This window comes from Macrobrachium nipponense, chromosome 5, assembly GCF_015104395.2.
Source record: "Macrobrachium nipponense isolate FS-2020 chromosome 5, ASM1510439v2, whole genome shotgun sequence".
Classification (NCBI taxonomy): domain Eukaryota; kingdom Metazoa; phylum Arthropoda; class Malacostraca; order Decapoda; family Palaemonidae; genus Macrobrachium; species Macrobrachium nipponense.
The window spans coordinates 5,787,496-5,800,996 of record NC_061107.1 but is presented as its reverse complement, the minus strand read 5'-3'; the positions used below and the strand labels follow the sequence as shown (position 1 = coordinate 5,800,996).

General features: G+C 38.5%; 1 protein-coding gene across 3 annotated transcripts in view; it reads right to left on the bottom strand.

The window, feature by feature from the left end:
- The window catches only part of LOC135215150 (uncharacterized), a 115,566-nt gene that overhangs the window by 8,783 nt on the left and 93,282 nt on the right, over positions 1-13,501 (bottom strand). Inside the window, exon 1 of one of the 3 annotated variants that reach the window (XM_064249596.1) lies at positions 12,093-12,184. The exons of the other annotated variants lie outside the window; for them this stretch is intronic. The gene's annotated coding sequence lies outside the window, so the exon portion shown is untranslated. Of the gene's footprint in view, positions 1-12,092; positions 12,185-13,501 lie in introns of those variants that run through there. 3 annotated transcript variants of the gene reach the window in all.

The following is a 13,501-nucleotide window of genomic DNA, read 5'->3' as shown; positions in this document are numbered from 1 at the left end:
TCCTAAAGTCAATCATTTTGATCATTCGCAGCCATTAGCATTCATAACTTACTATCTTGTTCTTATACTATACAAGAATCTTGTTTCAATTTTTTCCTTTTTGGTCACTTATGTTTGGTCTAAAGAAAAGTCCGTGTGCTTGCTATAGCAATGAAAATAAGTTGTTAAAACTTTCAAACAAGCTATTTCACATTTATGAAATGGAATGCATTATTATTCATGGAAATTCATTATGTATGGTAGATACTTTCACGCCCAATGTCAGTTTACTAAAGAAATGACAACGCTGTTTGAATCTTAAAATTAAAAATACATGGCCAAAATTCAAATTTACTGATTATTCGTTCAGATACATTTAAATAAGCCTTCTCTGTATATCACTGACACGTACATAATAATAATAATAATAATCTTTGTAACTTGTTTACTTCTAAGTATTTACATTTAGTTTTACTCCACACTCGAGTACTTTCAGGCCCTGTCTGTGGCCCATTCTCAAGAGATGTTTGGGATGTTAGCCTGGGTCAAGGCCCAGCAGTCTTCTGGAACTTCTTCTCGTTGAGCTGTCCATTTATGTGATGACTGTTCTGGTTTTCTTGAGAGTTGCCAATCCCCTCTTGTCGCTCTGATATCCTGGGCTGATGGTCAATGGGATTCACCCTTGTGGTAAGGGTGTGGTCACCAAAAGTCTGTTGGGCAGGAAACCTAATCTCCAGGTCAGCAGGGTCAATCTTTTGATATCAAAGCTCGGCTTATGGGATCTTCTGAGGTAAAACCTTTGTTTCCTTCAATTACTTTAATCTCTATGATAAGCGCACCTTCTACTACCCTCCTGTGACTAATTTTTGTTGCTTTTGTATATAAGCCTACTGTTTTTGAAATCCACCTATGGTCATTTTCCCAAACAATGTCTAGCTATAGCACTCCCCTGAGAGTTAAAGCTGGTACTGCCCTTCGTTTGTTCTTGGAACTCTAGTTCTTATTCCCCTACCTGATTCCCCCACATATCTGTCTCCACAATTGTTGCAATTGATTATGTATACCCCCGCTACATCATCTGTATTCTGTCTTCTCCTTCCAATTTATTTTTACATACTTTGTTTTTTTACGGTATTATCAAAGGTATATACAAATTTATATTGACTTTCTTTCATTTTTGAAGTGATTTGTTTCATTTTAGGCATAAAAGGGAGGGCAACTATTTTCTTGTTTTCTTTATTCCATGTACTCTACATTTGCTCTGTAAAAAATGTTTCTAGCTTTGTTGAGTGCCCTTTTTCTGAACCATTCCGGGTATGCTAATGCATCGAAGCTTTTACCGATGTAATTTATTTCTTGTTCTATCTTGCAAGGGTCACACGTTCTCATTGCCCTAAGAAATAAACCTGTTAGAACCCCTATTTTTATATCATGACTGTGAAAAGAGAAGAAATGAATATATGAGTTTGTATGTGTGGGCTTTCTATATGTGCTGAATTCATATCTTGTTTCTTTTCTTTCTGTGAGTATGTCTAAAAAGGGCAGTTTATTATTGTTACTTTTCTCTAAAGTGAACTGGGTATTGTTATCAAACTTATTGAGTTCATCTAGAAAAGTTTCTATTTCATTTTCATCACCTTTGCAGAATAGCAAAAATGTCATCCACCATATCTCCACCATCCTTGCAGTTTTAAGTTTGGAACATTAACCCTTAAACGCCGGAGCAGTAAATAAAAAAATGACTCCCGTGTGCCGGAGGGGTTTGAGAGTGAGCGCGTAAGCGAAAAAATATTTTTTTCAAAAAATCACAGCGCGCTTAGTTTTCAAGATTAAGAGTTCATTTTTGGCTCCTTTTTTTGTCATTGCTTGAAGTTTAGTATGCAACCATCAGAAATGAAAAAAATTATCATTATCATATATAAATAATGCGATATATGATAGCGCACAAAAACGAAATTTCATATATCAATTGTATTCAAATTCCCGGCGGTGTGCGCCAAAAACGGTTAGAGGTAACAAGTTACTTTTTTTCGTTGTAATGTGCACTAAATTGGCGATCATTTTGATATATAACACATTGTAAAACGATAAAAGCAACACAGAGAAAATTATACACAAAATGATGCATGAATTCGTAGCGCGCGGATGTAAAAAAATAATTTTTTAAAAATTCACCATAAATCGAAATATTGTTATAGAGACTTGCAATTTGTTTCAAAATGAAGGAAAATGATTGAATATTACGATACTGTAAGAGTTTTAGCTTACAAATGCAGTTTTTGACCATTTCGAACGAGTTAAAGTTGACCGAATGTCGCAATTTTTGTTAAAATTTTTTTGTTTTTTTTTATATGGCAAATAAAATAAAAAAAATGAGAAACTGCTAACAACCTTCCAATAATTTTTGTTATATTGTGCATGTTTTTTGCGCACATTTTCATATATAACCTTTAAAAAAAAGCGTAATATGAAAAGGCTCAAATATTAGGAGAATGTGACCTACGCGTTTCCGAGATTTTCGGCCGAGAATCGGCGCGCGGACGGAATAAAAATATTTTTTTCAAATATTCACCATAAATCGAGATATTGTTCTAGAGACTTGCAATATGTTTTAAATTGAAGATAAATGATTGAATATTACTACTACTGTAAGATTTTTTATGTTACAAATGCGTTTTTTTACCATTTCGGTTGAGTCAAAGTTGACTCCGAATCGCGTAAGTTTTTTTTCGTACTTATCGTACTTTATATGCAAATATTTCAAAAATGATAAATGCTACAACCTTCCAATATTTTTTGTTATATTGTGCACGTTTTTGCGCACATTTCCATATATAAACCTCTAAAAAAAGCGTAATATGAAAAGGCACAAATATTAGGAGAATGTGACCTACGCGTTTCCGAGATTTTCGGCCGAGAATCGGCGCGCGGAGGAATAAAATATTTTTTTCAAATATTCACCATAAATCGAGATACTATTCTAGAGACTTGCAATATGTTTTAAATTGAAGATAAATGATTGAATATTACTAGACTGTAAGATTTTTATGTTATAAATGCGTTTTTTTGACCTTTTCGGTTGAGTCAAAGTTGACCGATCGTAGTTTTTTTCGTACTTATCGTACTTTATATGCAAATATTTCAAAAATGATAAATGCTACAACCTTCCAATATTTTTTGTTATATTGTGCACGTTTTTGCGCACATTTCCATATATAAACCTCTAAAAAAAGCGTAATATGAAAAGGCACAAATATTAGGAGAATGTGACCTACGCGTTTCCGAGATTTTCGGCCGAGAATCGGCGCGCGGAGGGAATAAAAATATTTTTTTCAAATATTCACCATAAATCGAGATACTGTTCTAGAGACTTGCAATATGTTTTAAATTGCAAGATAAATGATTGAACTATTACTAGACTGTAAGATTTTTATGTTATAAATGCGTTTTTTGACCTTTTCGGTTGAGTCAAAGTTGACCGATCGTAGTTTTTTTCGACTTATCGTACTTTTATATGCAAATATTTCAAAAATGAGAAATGCTACAACCTTCCAATATTTTTTGTTATATTGTGCATGTTTTTGCGCACATTTCCTATATAAACCTTTAAAAAAAAGCGTAATATGAAAGGCTCAAATATTAGGAGAATGTGACCTACGCGTTTAGGAGATTTTCGGCCGAGAATCGGCGCGCGGAGGGGAAAAAAATATTTTTTTCAAAAATTCACCATAAATCGAGATACTGTTCTAGAGACTTGCAATTTGTTTTAAAATGAAGATATATGATTGAATATTACTAGACTGTAAGATTTTTATGTTATAAATGCGTTTTTTGACCTTTTCGGTTGAGTCAAAGTTGACCGATCGTAGTTTTTTTCGTACTTATCGTACTTTATATGCAAATATTTAAAAAATGATAAATGCTACAACCTTCCAATATTTGTTTTTTGTTATACTGTGCATGTTTTTGCGCACATTTCCATATATAAACCTTTAAAAAAAGCGTAATATGAAAAGGCTCAAATATTAGGAGAATGTGACCTACGCGTTTCCGAGATTTTCGGCCGAGAATCGTCGCGCGGAGGGGAAAAAAATATTTTTTTCAAAAATTCACCATAAATCGAGATACTGTTCTAGAGACTTGCAATATGTTTTAAAATGAAGATAAATGATTGAATATTACTAGACTGTAAGATTATTATGTTATAAAAGCGTTTTTTGACCTTTTCGGTTGAGTCAAAGTTGACCGATCGTAGTTTTTTCGTACTTATCGTACTTTATATGCAAATATTTCAAAAATGATAAATGCTACAACCTTCCAAAATTTTTTGTTATATTGTGCATGGTTTTGCGCACATTTCCATATATAACCTTTAAAAAAAAGCGTAATATGAAAAGGCTCAAATATTAGGAGAATGTGACCTACGCGTTTAGGAGATTTTCGGCCGAGAATCGGCGCGCGGAAGGGAAAAAAATATTTTTTTCAAAAATTCACCATAAATCGAGATACTGTTCTAGAGACTTGCAATCTGTTTTAAAATGAACGATAAATGATTGAATAATACTAGACTGTAAGATTTTTATGTTATAAAAGCGTTTTTGACCTTTTCGGTTGAGTCAAAGTTGACCGATCGTAGTTTTTTTCGTACTTATCGTACTTTATATGCAAATATTTAAAAAAAAAAATTATAAATGCTACACCTTCCAATATTTATAGTTATATTGTGCATGTTTTTGCACACATTTCCATATATAAAACTATAAAATAAGCGTGATATGAAAAGGCACAAATATTAGGAGAATGTGACCTACGCGTTTCGGATATTTTCGGCCGAGAATCGGCGCGCGGAGGGAATAAAATATTTTTTTCAAATATTCACCATAAATCGAGATATTGTTTCTAGAGACTTGCAATTTGTTTTAAAGTGAAGGTAAATGATTGAATATTACTAGACTGTAAGTAATTTGCTTACCCCCCAAAAAAATATTTATAATATATATATATATATATATATATATATATATATATATATATATATATATATATATATATATAATTTTTTTTTATACGTAAAATATATATATTACATTCTTCGATTCTGGTACCAATACATAAATAAAGGAATGCAGGTGACACTTCTCTTTTCGCATACAATGAAATGTCTTATTATTATTTTATCATGCACACATTCAGATATATAAAAAATTGTAATAAATATAAAACTAAATATAAAATAAATGCAGAATACTCACTCTGTAATCCTGACTCTTCGTTCTATTCTTGTTTTCTCCCTCCTCCATTGAAGAGTCTTGCATTTTTTTTCCACTCGACATGACGAGGTACAGGTGGAGGAGGGAGACGCGCGCCCTTACTGCTGATGGACCCGGCGGCCCCGTGCGCCCTCCGCTGTCGGTTTAGGGGGCGCGCTCCAATACATGACCTTAGTGTGGTACTTTTCGGTCACACTCCCCTATCCTGCAAAGAGCAACTTTGCAGAGACGACAGAAGAAACCGGAGTGTCTCTCCTCCTGCCATTCATATGGCACACCCACCGGCACCGTTTCTGCCTTCGCCCTTCTAAGGCCTCCAGTATGTGTTCCACTGGCTGCAGCCGACACGCAGGGTTCACTACCCGACGAGAAGCGGTGATGGGGGGGCCGGCAGCAAGAGGGGCTTCGTCAGCAGGGGCGGCGGCAGCAGGGCGTCGTCAGCAGGGGGCGGCGGCAGCAGGGGCGTCGTCAGCAGGGGCGTCGTCAGCAGGGGCGGCGGCAGGTCGAGCGAAGTTGGGCCCTCCTATCTGCCCTTTCCTCTAGGGGCAGATCTGCAGCTCGGGGCAGGGGGTCAGTTATGGAAGGCCACTCATCGGGATCGAGTTGATGAGGGCATTCCCGGCTACCTCTAGGAACTGTTATGTGGGTCAACCTCGGAAGATTGTCACCAACGCGGTACCCACAGTACAGTATGTAGGCATTTTGGAGGGCCAACTGAAGGATGTATTTGAGGAGCTTCTGTGTCCACCTTCTGGTTCTCCTGGCGAAGGGATAGTACTGGATGAGCTGATCAAAGAGATCAACTCCTCCCATGTGCCTGTTGTAGTGCCCAATGACAGTAGGCCGCTCGGTACGAAACTCCTCACAAAACTCGGCCCTGTCGACGTGTCTTCTTCTGCTGTACGATCTCTTCTTGGATGGGTTCATGACTCGTCGTAATCATGGGGACAAGTCGGACACCGTTCCAACAGATGACGAAGACAGCGCCCTTCCGCCGCCACTCTGTCTCTCCTCTTGCCAGGTGTTGCGGATGACTAGCGAACCTCTTGAGGACATTCGGGGACCCCACGCACCAACCGAAGGGTACCACTGACGTGAACACCTGCTTCATACAGTTCCTGGGCCAGGGATACCGAGTTATAATAATTATCCATAAACAGGTGATATCCCTGGTTACGGAAACGTCCCACAAGGTTGAATACAGTGTCACGCAGCGTGGAGAAGACCCCAGTATACACTGAAAAGTCCACCCAACGTATCCAGTGTTTGGCCTCGGTAATGAGAAAGAATTTCACACCATATTTCTTGGCTTCTTGGGGTTATACACTTTTATACTAAGACGTCCTTTGTAAGGCATCATCCCCTCATCCAAAGACAGGTTCTTCCAGGAATCACGAGATTACTACACCGCTCACGGATATAATCCAACACTGTACACACTAAATGAGGCGATCACTGTTATTCCGGGGTATGGCCCTTCGGTGAAGGCGTTGAAGTGCCTGTCCATCGCCAGGAAATATCACGGGTACATAACGCCAGGCACATTCGGGCATACATAAAAAAATAATTTCTCCTCCAATATTGCCTGACGTCGACAGCAGTGTCAAACCAAAACAAATGTGGAGCCCCAAAAAATGTGCCATGTCAATGAGTTGCACCCCGCCAGTAATACGACAAGGTCGTCTTCAGCTCATACCGGCAGTACCGAGCGTAGTCCACCGTCTTGTGTACCAGGTATTCCAGCAATTCCCGCGTCAGGAAAAGCTGGATGAACCCCAAAACAGTCAGGGGTACTGGTATCGGTCAATCCCAGGGGTTTTCCCGGTGAAGGGGTGCATGTTTAGGAGTGGTTGGGGTCCTCCCGTCCACCCCAACCCATGTCACTCCCTCCGACACCGACCGACCTTCACCTTTGGCTGGCGCGACGAGCCTCACCTTCTACGTACCCTTGGGCGGCGCTGCACCGCCAACGGGCACGATGGGCACACTTAAGGTTAACTAAAAAAAAAAATACAAAAAACTAGAACCCCCCCCAAAGAAAGTAAGATAAAGAATTAAAAAAGAAAAAAAAAACTAACCCAAGAAAATATAAACAAAAAGCCCAGGAAAGGGGAGAAAATGCAAAAACCCCCCCCGTTGGCCCATCACCCCTCACTTAGGCCTCCTTTCTGTATCGTCCTCTGCGATAAACTTGAGCCCTATCCCCACCCTCCCCCTCCTCCTCAGATTCCCTTCCCCCTCGTATGCACTGAATTCGAGCTCACTTTCGGGATGTGAGCCTCGACGGACATTGGGGGCAAATATTCATCCTCACTTTCATCGGGACTGATGTCCTCATCACTCGATGACCATCCGCCATCAAAATGAGGACTTGCGACATGTTCCGATCAAGCTCCAAAAGATATTCGTCTATGTCCCTTGGTTGGAGGCCTCCAAATGCCTACGAATGCCCCTAAGGACGCCCACATGCTTCCTAGGGGTAACCAAAGGCATACGATGTGTTCCCGAAAACACTTTCATTTCAGCCACACGTGGCCGCACAGAACGGCCTTGAGGCGCGGGGTCATGCTGGGTGCTTGGCCCCTCGCCAGCATCCAGGTCCAAAACTCGCCTTACACGATCCCTTCCGACGGGTAAAACGCGCCTTTCACGGTTAACACGTCGTTGAGACATATCTAGGAATGTCCTGTAGCAATACAAATGCTCAAAGTCTCGCACAAGTCCAGAAAAACACGCTTTTCACGAAAGATCGCTCTCGGATGGTGCGCTACTGATGCTGGCTGGAGCGAGAAGAAGGGATATCGCGCATGCGCACCTGGGTCACGCTTCAAAACAAAACAAGGCCTTGATCCGCGACTCCCAGCATTCCCCAAGGCGCGTGATTCAAAAGTTTTTAGGCTGGTAGGGCCTATAAGTATTTTTCCGCGAATTTTAAAAAAAACTTTCGTATGTCGACGTAAAATACGTCCAGTCGGCACCCGACAGACAATTTATCTCGACGTAAAATACGTCCAGTCGGCGTTTAAGGGTAACATTAGGAACTAGATTAGTTTCGAAATATTCCATATAGATGTTAGCGAGTATAGGATAATGAGGACCCCATAGCTTCTCCATATTTCTGTTTGTAAACTTGTCCCTCAAACGTGAAGTAAGTATCACTGACAACAATAATTTAATCAACTCAAGGAAGACGCCTCTTTCGATGTTTGGATTGAAAATACCCTCATTATGTTTAGTCTGAAGGAATTCTAATACTTTATCTGAGGGGACATGGTGAATAATGCTACTACATCAAAACTAACCATGTGTCCCTTTATATTCTTTTTCTTAACTTTGTCTATGAAATCTACTGAATGTTTAATATGGGATTCTGAAAATATACCTAAGTATATTCCTAGTTCTCCAGCTAACCACACTGCTAAGTTTTTTGTCAGGAGATTTCCTACTAGAAACAATAGGGCGTAGTGGGCGAGCCCTCCTTGTGTATTTTGGTGGGGCTGCCATTATATATATGCAAGTTCAGGTAATTTACTTGAGAAATAATTTATTGCATAGCATGTCCTTCCCATTACCTAGTCTACTGATTATTTTCTTCACATTCTGATTAAAGGTATTCTGAAGCTTTTGAATTGTTGGAGGATTCTTTATTTTAGCAAAAGTAGTTTCATCATCTAGTAGCCTGTACATTTTAACCCTATATTCTGAACTATTCATGATGACAATACTAGCCCCTTTGTCAGCTTTCTTACAGAGCGAATGTAGAGAGTACATGGAATAAAGAAAACAAGAAAATAGTTGCCTCCCTTTATGCCTAAATGAAACAAATCACTTCAAAAATGAAAGAAAGTCAATATAAATTTGTATAGACCTTTGATAATACCGTAAAAAAACAAAGTATGTAAAAAATAAATTGGAAGGAGAAGACAGTAATACAGATGATGTAGCGGGGGTATACATAATCAATTGCAATAATTGTGGAGACAGATATGTGGGGGAATCAGGTAGGGGAATAAGGACTAGAGTCCAAGAACAAAGAAGGGCAGTACAGCTTAACTCTCAGGGGAGTGCTATAGCTAGACATTGTTGGGAAAATGACCATAGGATGGATTTCAAAAACAGTAGGCCTATATACAAAAGCAACAAAATTAGTCACAGGAGGGTAGTAGAAGGTGCACTTATCAGAGAGATTAAAATAATTGAAGGAAACAAAGGTTTTACCTCAGAAGATCCCATAAGCCGAGCTTTGATATTAAAAGAAGCTAAGATTGACCCTGCTGACCTGGAGATTAGGTTTCCTGTCCAACAGACTTTTGGTGACCACACCCTTACCACAAGGGTGAATCCCATTGACCATCAGCCCAGGATATCAGAGCGACAAGAGGGGATTGGCAACTCTCAAGAAAACCAGAACAGCCATCACATAAATGACAGCTCAACGAGAAGACGTTCCAGAAGACTGCTGGGCCTTGACCCAGGCTAACATCCCAAACATCTCTTGAGAATGGGCCACAGACAGGGCCTGAAAGTACTCGAGTGTGGAGTAAAACTAAAGGTAAATACTTAGAAGTAAACAAGTTACAAAGTGATTTTGTGGGTTTCTTTTCAATAATAATAATAATAATAATAATAATAATAATAATAAAATAATAATAATAATAAAAATAACGACATCAAGCTGTATGGTAAGAGCATCAAGGAAATGGATACCCTAATCCAGACTGTAAGGATTGTATCTGGGGACATCAGGATGGAGTTTTGGAATAGAAAAATGCGCCTTAGTCAACATACAAAAGGGCAAAGTAACAAGAACTGAAGGGATAAAGCTACCAGATGGAAGCAACATCAAACACATAGATGAGACTGGATACAAATACCTGGGAATAATGAAGGAGGGATTTAAAACACCAGAGATGAAGGACACGATCAGGAAAGAATATATGCAGAGACTCAAGTCAAAACTCAACGCGGAAATATGATAAAAGCCATAAACACATGGGCAGTGCCAGCAATCAGATTCAGCACAGGAATAGTAGAATGGACAAAGGCAGAACTCCACAGCTTAGATCAGAAAACCAGGAAACATATGACAATACACAAAGCACTACACCCAAGAGCAAATACGGACAGACTAACATAACACGAAAGGAAGGAGGGAGAGGACTACTAAGCATAGAGGACTGCATCAACACATCGAGAACAGAGCACTGGGGCAATATCTGAAAACCAGTGAAGACGAGTGGCTAAAGAGTGCATGGGAAGAAGGACAATAATAAAAATAGACGAAGACCCAGAAATATACAGAGACAAGAGAATGACAAACAGAACAGAGGACTGGCCACAACAAACCAATGCACGAACAATACATTGAGACAGACTAAAGAACTAGCCAGCGATGACACGTGGCAATGGCTACAGAGGGGAGAGCTAAAGAAGGAAACTGAAGGAATGATAACCGCGGCACAACATCAGGCCCTAAGAACCAGAATATGTTCAAAGAACGATAGACGGAAATAACATCTCTACCATATGAATAGGAAGTGCAATACGAAAATGAAACCATAAACCACCACATAGCAAGCAAATGTCCGGCACTTGCACAGAATCATTGCAAAAAGAGGCATGATTCAGTGGCAAAAAGCACTCCACTGGAGCCTGTGCGAAAGAAACATCAGCTACCTTGCAGTAATAAGTGGTATGCACACACCAACCTGAAGGAGTGATAGAAAACGATCAGGCAAAGATCCTCTGGGACTATGGTATCAGAACGGATAGGGTGATACGTGCAAACAGACCAGACGTGACGTTGATTGGCAAAATCAAGAAGAAAGTATCACTCATTGATGTCGCAATACCATGGGGACACCAGAGTTGAAGAGAAAGAGAGAGAAAAAATGGATAAAGTATCAGATCTGAAAATAGAAATAAGAAGGATATGGGATATGCCAGTGGAAATCGTACCCATAATCATAGGAGCACTAGGCACAATCCCAAGATCCCTGAAAAGGAATCTAGAAAAATTAGAGGCTGAAGTAGCTCCAGGACTCATGCAGAAGCGTGTGATCCTAGAAACGGCGCACATAGTAAGAAAAGTGATGGACTTCTAAGGAGGCAGGATGCAACCCGGAACCCCGCACTATAAAAAATACCACCCAGTCGAATTGGAGGACTGTGATAGAGCAAAAAAAAAAAAAAAAAATCAAAAAAAAATAATAATAAATAAATAAAAATAAATAAATAAATAAATATATAAAAAATAATTATAATAATAATTGAAAAAGAAACCCACACAATCACTTTGTAACTTGTTTACTTCTTAAGTATTTACATTTAATTAAATGTAGATGCATAGAAGTAAACAAGTTACAAAGTGATTGTGTGGGTTTCTTTTTCAATCTTCAGCAAAAAAACTGAAAGAAGTTTTTGTGTTTGGTTAATAATAATAATAATAATAATAATAATAATAATAATAATAATAATAATAATAATAATAATAATAATATCGAAATTCTGACTGTCGTTCGATAATATGATAACGTATGAAAAAGATCGAAATATTGTGATACCAAAAGTATTGTTGTCGTTTACTCTCCCTTTTTGCGATTAATTTTTGACCTTCAGCTCACAAAGATCGTATCAAATAGCTTCTATATTAAGTCCTTAAATACTTTTTTATATCAAACCATAAAATAATTCTCTCAGTTTGTTGAAATTAGCATAAGATTATATTTAAAAAAATACGACATGACAACTCTTCCTTCTTCCTTTCCGGCCTCGGCTCCTCAACACGACGAACAGTTTTCAAGTTCTTCGTCAAAAGAAAAACTTTTTTTTAACGGTACTTACCGACGTTATTCTAGCTCAAACCGATGATCTTGGAGAGCAGAAGAAACGCAGATATAACGAACTTTACGAATTTGGACGATATACACGCGACGTCACTTAGACACCGTTAAATAACTCAATAAATAACGAGGTGGAGAGCAGTGAGAACCTATTTCACTTATCAGCTGATGGTAGAGTAGTGTGGACTGGCGTCACTGCCGTCTGCCTGGCCATACTCGCTTGAGAAAATGTGACGTCATATATTTACGTCTATTTCTTCGTATATGTTTGAGTATAATATACTTCTAGTTTATTCATTATGAAAAACAAAAAAAAATGTCTCTTTTGTAGCTGATACTATAAAAATAGAAGATTTGTCGCGGGTCTCTAAAAGATTTATTCCGGATTTAAAAATGAACTTTTGGACGAATGTCAGCACCATAGATGTAATCTATTGTCAGCATGGTAGGGCTATACCTCCATCGAACAGAATTTTGCTATCAATAAATGCGTAAATTTATCGAATTCTGGTGTATTATCTCTAATTTCAGTTTATATATAAGTAACCATATTCGTTTAATTTATGAAAATTATATACTACAAGCTATGTAGTTAAGGTAAAATGTTAGTATTTATGGAAAACATACTAATAATTTCAGTGCGGCATCCTCTAATAGCAAGTAGTGCCCGTGCACCGTATGGAGAGAGAGAGAGAGAGAGAGAGAGAGAGAGAGAGAGAGAGAGAGAGATAGAGAGAGAGAGAGAGAGAGAGAGAGAGAGAGAGAAAGAGAGTCTAAAGATGATCAGCCTAGTATTCTTGATGAGAGAGAAAAAAAATTGCTGAGCTATTATTATGTTAATGAAATTTGTTAATCAACTTCAACAATTCTTGTTTTGAATATCAGTAGAGAGGAGAGAAAGAGATTGGAGAGAGAGAGAGAGAGAGACGAGAGAGAGAGAGAGAGACGAGAGGGAGAGAGAGAGGGGGAGAGAGATGAGAGAGAAGAGAGAGAGAGAGAGAGAGAGAGAGAGAGAGAGATTACTTATCAGCCACTGTGATTCAATTTACCTTATCAATGACCTCTACACTCGGTCTACATAATTTTGGTAACACGCAAGAAATTCTCAGAGAGCAAAGTACACCAAAGTACTCTCGTAATTAATCTACTTCCTTTCACAAATGCTCAAAATTTACATAAACATCATTCACTCGTAAAGAGAGTGATATGTGACAGAAAAAACACTAGCCAAATTGATTTAATTCCTGCTGTAATATGCAAAATATACAACCCAAAATAACACTCGCAGTGATCAAAATGGCCGAAAACACTCGCAAACTTGATTTAATTCCCGTTGTAATATACAAAATAAACAACCAAAACATTCAAATGTAAATATCGTGAAATAGAATGATATAAACACCAAACGGC